This window comes from Pelodiscus sinensis, chromosome 21 (genome assembly GCF_052426305.1).
Source record: "Pelodiscus sinensis isolate ZL-2025 chromosome 21, ASM5242630v1, whole genome shotgun sequence".
In the NCBI taxonomy this organism is placed as follows: Eukaryota; Metazoa; Chordata; order Testudines; family Trionychidae; genus Pelodiscus; species Pelodiscus sinensis.
This window is the reverse complement of record NC_143072.1, coordinates 28,477,649-28,488,051: the sequence shown is the minus strand read 5'-3', so window position 1 is coordinate 28,488,051 and position 10,403 is coordinate 28,477,649. Positions and strand designations below refer to the sequence as shown.

Sequence of the window (10,403 nt, the reverse complement as noted above, 5' to 3'; positions counted from 1 at the left end):
CTGCGCCGCTCTGTCTCTGCCTGCATCCTCTGATTACATGTCTCCTGCATCCCTTGCAGGGCCAAGATGTGCTTCCGCACCAGGTCCAAATACTTGCGCCAGTGCCGATGGGTTCCCTGCAGCCGTCTGGGAGGTGGGAGAGGTGTGGCCCCCCACCCTCCTGGACAGCTGGGCTGGATGTGGAGGACAAGAGGGAAAAGTTATCAGTCATGCATTCTCACACTTTCCCTGACAGACAGCATGCCCTCCTCAGCAGTCAGTGCCTGTCCTCTAGGATCAGCGGATGCTCATGTGGTCTCAGCAAGCAGTGGTATTCCCTGAGCAGCAGCCACGACCTCTCTGAAGCCCAGACAGTGTGCAGGCCACCATCCTGCCCCCCTCCCCCCACCCCATGGCCAAGCAACACAGACAAGTGCCAGGCCACAGTTGGGGTTCCCGCAGGTTGCTAAGAAGCCTGAAGCTGTGTGGCAATTCCCAGGGTCCCAAACCCCTGCCTGTACCTGGCATCAGTGACTGTAGGAGCAGGTGGTTCCTCGCAGCCACGCGGCTGCAGGGGTAGGACGGCCCTCCCTGAGGTCACTCTTGTGTGTGCCCCCCTCCCCCCAGGATGTGATCAGCATGACATGTCACAGTACTGCACCATCCGCTTTGCTCCCGCCTCCCCTGCCCTCTGTGTGTGGGACCCTCACAGCACTCACCTGATGTTCCCTCCCCGGTACCCAAAGTTGTCTGGCCAGGATCAATAGAGATGAAAGCTCTGGCAGGAGTGTCCACCAGGGCTTCTACCCGGAGGCCTTTATTTTCGACAAAATATCTTCCCCGCGTCCACACTTCCCTTTTTTTGACAGATCTCCGTCAAAAATAGTGTTATTCCTCGTAAAACGTAAAATGAGATTTACTGCTGTCAACAAAACTGCCGCATTCTGTTGATTTACTGTCGACAGAACGCGGCAGATGTCTAGACACAGGTAAAGATTTTTTGAACAATCCCTGTAGTCTAGACACACCCCGAGTGTCACAGTTGCTGCATTACAGAATTGTGCATGCATTGCCAAAAGTGGCCATCAAGTGTCAATGCTCTGTTGCGGCATTTTTACACTAGGCACTTAGGAGTTATGAAATAACAGACTAATGACTCCTGTTTGTGATGAGGAATAACCTCATGTAGAAATTGTTATTTTGAAATGTCTTCAGTAGATATGCTCAGCTGTTCTTATTTAGAAATAACTACTCCCCAGAGTCATTCAAAATAATTACTCCCCAGTGCTTCCTGAGACTCTAAATCAATGTAGTACGTCAACATTAGGGGAGCCTGACTCAGACTAATTTCAAGGCTTCCCTGTAGTTTGGATGTTCTATTTCAAAGTAGTTAGCTGATTCTGACATAAGTGTGTAGCGTAGACATTATTCAAAATAACTTATACCTTGAATCTTTTAAACTGCCAAACTCATTGCACTAGCTGGCTTCCAGCCCTAGTGATGGGCTCAAGGCTTTAGTCTCTGCCACAAGTCAGCCATTCTTTCATGAATCCAATGCCACTGAGAACTGAAAAGAGAATGAGAGGAGACTTGTAAACTCGACCACCACTAGTGGTCAAAACACAGACATAAACATGTGCATCACCTAACTGCTGGTCACTGGAGACCCCTTCTTTATTCCTCTCCAGCCTATCCAGGTCCTAAAATGCTCATAATTTATAAGAAACTATGACCATCTCCACTTTACCACACCCTCAGTCCACTATACCCACACCCTGCCCAGAATACTCTGGTCCTCTGAGGGACGTGATGATTGAGCAAGCAACTGGAGAACAATGTGATGATGTCCACTGACTACACGGACAGATGCTCTGTAGTTTGTCGTCCCTCCCTCCCTCCCTCCCTCCCTCCACATCGCTGTATTTAAAGGGCAGCGACCCACGTGCAGCTACTTACAGACAGGAAAGGACAATCCCAGACAATTACCAGCCACGGGCAGAGCTCTGCCTTCCCCAGGATCTGTCCCATGGAAATCACAAGCATCTCTCTGCTCGCAAGGAGGCACCTCACTGCACAGACACTGGCTGAAGATAATTTCACAAAACATACACCAGCTCCTACACCGTCACGAGAGAGCTCCTCAGCTCCACTGTCAATAGGAACAACAGGTGACTCAGACTCACTTCAGGCAGATGCCCCTCATCTAGCTGGATCTCCAGAGTGGCTCCGATTGCCTACAGCAGGCCTCTGCAAGAACAGCAAATAACCCATGGAAGAAGTATCACTGCCAAAAATGCTACAGCTGCATGAGACCGTCCAGTACCTGCCTCTCTCTCCAACCCTTTCTACAACATGGCTGTTCCGCTACAAGACACGGACTGAACACAGACGGGTCAGTTGGCTGTAGCTCCCCGCTGACATCAGGATTATGCCAAGAGACCCACTCATCTTCCATGCGCTCGAGTCCAAGACAGTAAGAATGCAAACACACCTCACATGCCGCTTCCTCTCTTTTTTCTGTTGTGTTGGCTAACACGGATTCATATGCTCTTGTGTTGCCCAAACGTCCAGTTTTGTGAGACCCCTTTTTAACTCATTCCTACCAGCTTTGGATTAGGGATGTTAAAGACGAGTCTATCCCCATAAGCAAATGCTTATGGGATAGTTGTCTGTTGACTAGTCAGGTAGTCGATTCCCCACACCTTGCTGCCTCTCTGAGATTGAAGTACTCCTTCTCCCCTGCCCCCGCTTTCTAAGTGGCAGCACTGCATGGCTGAGCTGGGGATCAGCTGTGAGGCAGCTGCCCCTTTGAAAAGCCACCTCCACACGTTTAAAGGGGCAGCCATGGACCCCGGGGTCAGCTGAGAACTCCCCAGCTGATCCCCAGCTCTGCGTAGCATTTCCCCAGCTGGCCCCAGGTTCCACACGGCATGACCTGTGGCTCCTCGTGGTATGCAGCACGGCATGGAGCCTGGGGTCAGTGGGGGACTCAGAGTCCCCAGCTGAACCCAAGCTCCATTACTTTGAAATGCACAAGAGTCCCTGCTGGGCTCTTGTACTTTTCAAAGGAAGAATGGGGAAGTGCCTATCGACTTTGATTTAGTCACTATTTATCCCTTTAGTCTCTCCTTTTTCAAGAACATTTGTGAGACGTATAATAGCAGTGGTCCAAATGCAGATCCCAAAAGCATAACACTCATTCCTACTCTCCCCGTCATAGCCACCAGGCTGCTGGTCAGTCCTCATGGTTAAGGGGTTATCCTAGCCACATATTTAGTCAGCCAATAACAATGCAGGTAGGGATTTCCAACTGGGAACAAAGGAATTTTTAACTTTTTCCTCCTCTGTCTGAGGCAGAGTGGGTTCTTCCAGGTAACAGGGAGCTGCGAGGCTGTCTCGCTCTCTCTAAGAAAAGTCTTTTCACAATATGTAAGTAGGGCAAAGTTTAATTAATCTATCAGGTTTTTAATTGTTTTATGGTTTGGGAATTTCAAATTGATGTTAAAAGTGGTTTTTTTTCTCTTTTGTAATGAAGCTTTCTAACCCACAGAATTGTCTCTGGCTACGTCTAGACTGGCATAATTTTCCGGAAATGGTTTTAACGGAAAAGTTTTCTGTTAAAAGCATTTTCGGAAAAGAGCGTCTAGATTGGCACGGACGCTTTTCTGCAAAAGCATTTTTTGCGGAAAAGCATCCATGCCAATCTAGATGTGCTTTTCCGCAAAAAAGCCCTGATCGCCATTTTTGCGATCGGGGCTTTTTTGCGGAAAACAAAGCTGAGCTGTCTATACTGGCCCTTTTGCGCAAAAGTTTTGCGCAAAAGGACTTTTGCCCGAATGGGAGCAGCATAGTTTTCCGCAAGAACACTGACAATCTTACATGAGATCGTCAGTGCTTTTCCGGAAAAGCAAGCGGCCAGTGTAGACAGCTGGCAAGTTATTCCGGAAAAGCGGCCAGTATAGACACAGCCTCTGAGTATACAAATTGGTGGCCCTTACCATCTAGCCACCTTAACTATACTTGCAACGGCAGTATTGTTTTGATAATAAAAAGTTTGTTTTCTTTTCTAATTAACCTGCTATAGGTTTATTTTGGTGTCCTAGTTTTATCTGTAAGCTCTCTGTCTGACTGGCTGGGAGTCAGCTAGCACAGACTGCAGCTTGTTTTTCTCTTTTCTTTTTCAAGCTCTGAGGGGAAAAAGAGCTTGAGATACCCCTGAGGTTTCAGGGAGGAGGTTTCCCAAGTGATCTCATCCCTAGTTTTCTTGGACTACTTGGATGGTGGCAGTGGATATTCCCTAAAATTTGGGTTTTAGGATTTTGGGGGGAAGTTTTTGTACCAAAGCCTGGAGAGATCAGGTTTTGGGGTACTTTTGCGGGCCCCTGCTCCTGCATTTGTTGTGCCAGAGTGGGTTACCCCCCCATCTTTTACGGGGAGTACCCAGCAATGTTTTTATGAGGATCTAACAATACTTCAACTGCTTGAATGTCCGTCCATTTGTTATAAAGAACGAGAGGGGCGGGGTGATTTAAGCATAATAAAGTCCATGCCCCAAAGGCAAAGCCGCATCAGCTCAAACTCTGTTGCATTTAAGAACTGCCTCTGGAGTTAGGACATGGGCTTTAAGCACACCTCATGTATGAAATCCAGGGTTTCAAACTCAGGAGGGGGGCTACTGCCCTCCTACCCCATTTCTCTACCCAATTCTACACCCATAGGACCAAGGGCACCTACCCCCCTCAAACAATGGTGCCCTTGGCCTTATGGGTGGAGAAAGGGCACGGTTAGGAGTGCACATTGCCATGGGCTGGGGGTGTTAAAAGGAAGAGAAAGGAGGGGTTGAAGGATCCACTGGATGGACGGGTGGACTGGAAGGATCAAGAGCGTGTTGGGCTGGGGGCCGTTAGGGAGGAAGAGGAGGATGGGTGAGGGGGTCCTTATGTATTGAAAGATGAATGGGGCAAAGGTAGGGTGAGGGTTGAGGTGAGCTGGGAAGGTGGCTGTGACGGACCGGGCCAGGTCTTGGCACAGCTGAGGGCGTCCGCTCAGGGCGAATTGCTCAAAACTCGGGGCTCCTTACAGCCCCAGACTTGAAGCCTTTCCCAAATAGGCCATAAACGGGTCACACTGAGTGCTTTAGCGGCCAATCTGGCCAGCCAGAAGCCTCAGGAGCAAAACCCCTCAGACACTCCAGCTCTCCCTGTGCCACAATTAGCCCCGGGCCTGCACACAGGTGAGGGGGTTGTAGAACCCAATCTCACCTTCCTCGAATGGGTCTTTCCGGTCCCAAAGAACCAGCCACAAATCCCCGGTCAGTTTACACTTTGGATCTTACCCACAAGATCACGCTGGGCCAATCCTTTAGAATCTAAAATCTAAAGGTTTATTAATAGAAGAAAGAAAAGCATGAGAGTAACGTTGTTAAGGAGAATACATTACATGCACCAGTCACCGAGTTCTCGATGCAGGCTCTCAGCAGAGATGTTATAACTGCTATCTTAAAGGTCTCTGGTGTTCATCCTATGTCAGGATGGGTCGGCTCTCTGTTCCTTGCAAGGCTGCATCTAGGGTCAGTAGTAGAATTGAAGACAAGATGGAGTCCACCTCATGGCACTTGTATATCTCCCCGGTACCTTTCAAGTGGACCAGGTCACATGGTCAAATGACTTAGCTGTTTCATATGTCAGCAGCCATTTTGCCCTGGCTGGGTTGCATGTTCCCAGACACAGTCCTCAGTTGTGTATTGGGCACCTTGAGAGCCATTATCCCTGGACCAGTGCTAATTAGCATACTCATTCAACGGACAATCCTCCTTTACAACAGGCAGTGCAGGCCAATATCAGCACAGACTCCATATTCATAACTCCACATACAGATATCATACAAGTACATGAGTAGCATATACAGAATCAGTAGAACATGAGCTTTCATTTGACATCTCGCATGGCCCCCTTTGTATAGACTTTGGGGCAAACACCTCCCCCCAATTGGTGCAGCAATGATCTGGCTGCTCCCCTTAAAATCCAGTAACGTGACACCCAGACAAAAGACCAGAGCCTCTGCTTTCCTATTCCTTTGAGGCCACTCCCTACTACCCACTGCTCGGACTTAAGGACAAAAGCAATTGTGTAACTGTTTAACTTCAAAAAGATCTCACCAAATGTAGTGATTGGGCAACAAAATAGCAAATGAAATTTGCTGTGGATAAGTATAAAGTAACGCACACTGGAAAAAAATAACCCCAACTATACATACCATATGATGAGGGCTAATTTAGCTACAACTAATCAGGAAAGATATCTTGGAGTTATCGTGGATAGTTCTCTGAAAATGCAGTATGCGGTCAAAAAAGCAAATAGGATGCTAGTAATTATTAAAAAAGGGATAGAAAATAAGATGAAGACTATCTTAATGCCCCTATATAAAACTTCTGTACACAGTGTTCAAGATGTGGGCGTACTATATGTGGTCTCCTCACCTCAAAAAAGATACTGTACTTTGGCATTAGAAAAGGTTCAGAAAAGGGCAACTAAAATGAAGTATAAAACTATGGTACGCCATATCTTCAGTACTGTGTACAGATGTGGTCTCCTCACCTCAAAAAAGATATTTTGGCCTTGGAAAGGGTTCAGAAAAGGGCAACTACAATGATTAGGGGTTTGGAACAGGTCCCATATGAAGAGAGGCTAAAGAGACTAGGACTTTTCAGCTTAGAAAAAGAGGAGACTGAGGGGGATATGACAGAGGTCTATAAAATCATGAGTGGTGTGGAGAGGGTGAATATAGAAAAGTTCTTTACTTGTTCCCATAATATAAGAACTAGAGGACACCAAATGAAATTAATGGGTAGCAGGCTTAAAACTAATAAGCGAAAGTAGTTCTTCTCACAGGACATAGTCAACCTGTGGAACTCCTTGCCAGAGGATGCTGTGAAGGCTAGGACTATAACAGAGTTTAAAAAAAAACTAGATAAATTCATGGAGGTTACGTCCATAAAAGGCTATTAGCCTGGGGAAAGGAAGAAATGGTGCCCCTGGCCTCTCTTTGTCAAAGGCTGGAGATGGATGGCAGGAGACAAATTGCTTGATCATTGTCTTCGGTCCACCCCCTCTGGGGCATCTGGCACTGGCCACTGTTGGCAGACAGGCTACTGGGCTAGATGGCCTTTTGGTCTGACCCAGTATAGCCATTCTTATGTTCTTATCAGTATCAGAAATGCACCGATGGATACGGAGCACGTAGCTCCGCGGGATCTGGTGCTTCTGGGGCGATGACTTAAAAGTCAGCTCCCCACGCACACAGGCTCTCACCTCCCCCCAGCCCTTGCTGACTCTGTATTAGAGACAGCAAGGGGGAGGGAAGCGTGTGTAGTTGTCAGGATTAACCGATAAGCCCAGGCTTATCAGTTAATCGTATACACGACTATACGCTAACATCCCATTCACCGACTGTCACTGTTAGCATTTCTGTAACGGAGTATGTGCACTGCTGGGAGCAGGTACGCCTTGAAAGGCCTCCAAGCTTACCCAGTACATGGAGAGACCTTTTCTCAAAGGCCCAGCTTCTGATGGGTTTGGTCCTCCTTCTGGGATGCCACCGGATGTGCTGAGATTTCACTGAGACTACTTGCTCCACTAGCCTTGCCTGCCTCTCCCTGTTTTGCTGACTTAGGCTCTCTGGCCTCTGGGAGCCCACGCAAGTTGGGATGCACCAAGTGTAGAAACACAGAGTCTGCAAACAGCTCTGTACAGTAAGGCTTAGCTAGAAAATCGTCCAGCACTCAATTGCAGTTCCCCTCCAGAAAGTACACCCAAAATAATATTATCTGACGCGGGAGAGAAATCACTACAATGTAAGCTCATACGTTTGCCCATCCCCTCAATGAGGAGTAACATACGCACAACTTCTCCCGCTCCCCTCCTGCTGTTAGAAATTACACAAACTACATTTGTTTTATTAAAATCTAGCTTTTACAGCTGAGAGATTGCTGTTGATTATCAAAACAAAATAAAGCACGCATACCGTGCATGGGTGTAGGCATGGATGGAGGAAGGGCAGCGTTAAGAGTGCAGGTTGCCATGGGATGTGGGTGTAGAAAGGAAGAGAAGGGGGGTGGGACCCAATGGATGGGAGCATGGATTGGAAGGGTCTGGAGAGTGGGATGGCATGGGATGGGGGCTTGTTGAGGAGGAAGAGAAGAGTGGTTGAGGGAGTCCTTACATGCGGAAGGAGGGCTGGGGGGAAGGTAGTGATGGGGGTCACATGGCAGGCGGGATGGGAGTGTGGGGGGAGTGACTCTGGGTTGGGAAGGGAAGAAACGGGGCTGAAGGGTCTTATAGATGGGGGAAAAGTAGGGATAGGGATAAAGAGTGGGATGGGGAGTGTTCTAGGGAGGAAAAAGAGGGGCTGATGGAAACATGAATGGAGGGATGCTCTGGGGGTGCAGGTTGCTCTGAGTCTGTGGAGAGAAGAAGGGAAACTGACGGACACCAGGAATAGGGGGTATGGGATAGGGAAGAGCACTGGTGGGGGTGCACGTTGTGTGAGGGGGAAGTTGAAATGTACTGCGGGAGTGGAACCTCCATTCGGACTCGCTATCCAAGCAAACATGACATCACTTCCTAGACCCGAGTGGGCCGTAAGCCGAGAGATTTCCAGACCCGACACTTATCTCCCGGTCAGCGATGGCTGCTCCGCTCCCAGCCGGACGGTTCTCGCCTCGCTTTGACCAAGCTCCCGAGCTCGCTGTTCTCGTTTCCGTTTCATCCCCAGACGGGAGGACATCGGGAGGGTTGACTTCTTATCGCTCGCTACCGAACACAGCAGAGGGGAAAAAACAAACAAACAAACTTAGCTTTTCAGTCCGCAAGGACGCAGCATCGCTTCTCCTCCCACCATCGCACCGCAGCCTCCCACCATCGGCCACCCCCTCCTGCTGCCACTCCAGGAACGCGGAGAGAACGGAGGCCTTGAATCTCTATCCACGCTCTGTTGAACCACCTACCCCCCCTTCACCAGTCCCCAAGCCACCGGGCTCCGTGCCCCAGCAGGAAGCTCTCTGCCTCAGAAGAAACATACTGCCTGGACGCTTGAAGATTTCAAAGCACGCACCTCTTACTCACACAGAGCCATGGGAAGGCCGAACGCTGAGGACCCTTCACGTGTTCCGAGAATCACGTCCAGGCAGCTCAAGTCCATCTCGGACAGTATCTTCTCAGCCCACGGCCCCGCACTGATTCCTCTGCAAGGGTGGCCGAAAAAGCCCAGCGTGAGCTCTCACTCACTAAGGTCTGTGGCTGTGGGAATTCTATCCTTTAGCCCTTTTCCCCCTCTCGCCTATGTATCGGGCCCTCTACAAGAACACTGAGTCAGTCAGCCATGACGCACCACCGCTCTCCCTTGCGCGACTGGCGTACCTGCAGAATTCCCGTTGGCTCCTGAGCCCTTAACCCTTGAAGATGCTCACCTGGAATGCCTGCAAGTGTGCTGTACAAGGACACGGCAAAAGCAGAGCAAGGACAAAGACACAGACAGAAACAGACAGACAGAACGTATTGGCCAATACGAGAGAGCAACAAGAGAGAAACACATAAGTGGCAGTCAGAAACCTTACCACCTTGCGTCTTCCTCCTCGAGCCAAGCGTCTGCTGAGAAGGACACCGTGTTCCAGAGAAACCAGCACCCCTGACAAACGGAAGCCCTGTTTCTCCCGCTACCAAGGAAGCACCTCGGGAACCTCCGCTCGGACTCGCTGTCTAAGCAAACGTGACTTCCCTTCCTAGACCCCAGTGGGCCGTAGGCCAAGAGATTTCGAGACCCGACACTTATCTCCCGGTAAGCGATGGCTGCTCCGCTCCCAGCCGGACGGTTCTCGCCTCGCTTCGAACAAGCTCCCGAGCTCCCTGTTCTCGTTTCCGTTCCATCCCCAGACGGGAGGACACCGGGAGGGTTGACTTCTTATCGCTCGCTACCGAACACAGCAGAGAGGAACAAACAACTTAGTGTTTCAGTCCGCAAGGATGCGGCATCGCTTCTCCTCCCACCATCGCACCGCAGCCTCCCACCATCGGCCACCACCTCCCGTTGCCACTACAGGAACGGGGAGTGAAAGGAGACCTTGAATCTCCATCCACGCTCTGTTGAACCGCCTACTGCCCCTTCACCAGTCCCCAAGCCACCAGGCTCCGTGCCCCAGCAGGAAGCTCTCTGCCTCAGAAGAAACATACTGCCAGGACGCTTGAAGATTTCAAAGCACGCACCTCTTACTCACACAGAGCCATGGGAAGGCCGATCGCTGGGGACCCTTCACGTGTTCAGAGAATCACGTCCAGGCAGCTCAAGTCCATCTCGGACGATTTCTTCTCCGCCCACGGCCACACACTGATTCCTCTGCAAGGGTGGCCAAAAAAGCCCAGCGTTAGCTC

At 49.8% G+C, this 10,403-nt stretch overlaps 1 long non-coding RNA gene across 2 annotated transcripts; it reads right to left on the bottom strand.

Moving 5' to 3' along the window:
• Positions 1 to 1,412: 1,412 nt before the first annotated feature.
• On the bottom strand, positions 1,413 to 9,750 carry LOC142823580 (uncharacterized). Of its 2 annotated transcripts, XR_016347671.1 has the most exons (4): positions 9,091 to 9,750; positions 5,419 to 8,789; positions 2,163 to 2,226; positions 1,413 to 1,546 (listed from the first exon to the last, which is right to left on the bottom strand). It is a non-coding gene; the product is annotated as an uncharacterized LOC142823580 (long non-coding RNA). The 2 variants fall into 2 exon arrangements; XR_016347670.1 differs by lacking the exon at positions 1,413 to 1,546 and having other exon boundaries at positions 1,948 to 2,226.
• Positions 9,751 to 10,403: the final 653 nt, after the last annotated feature.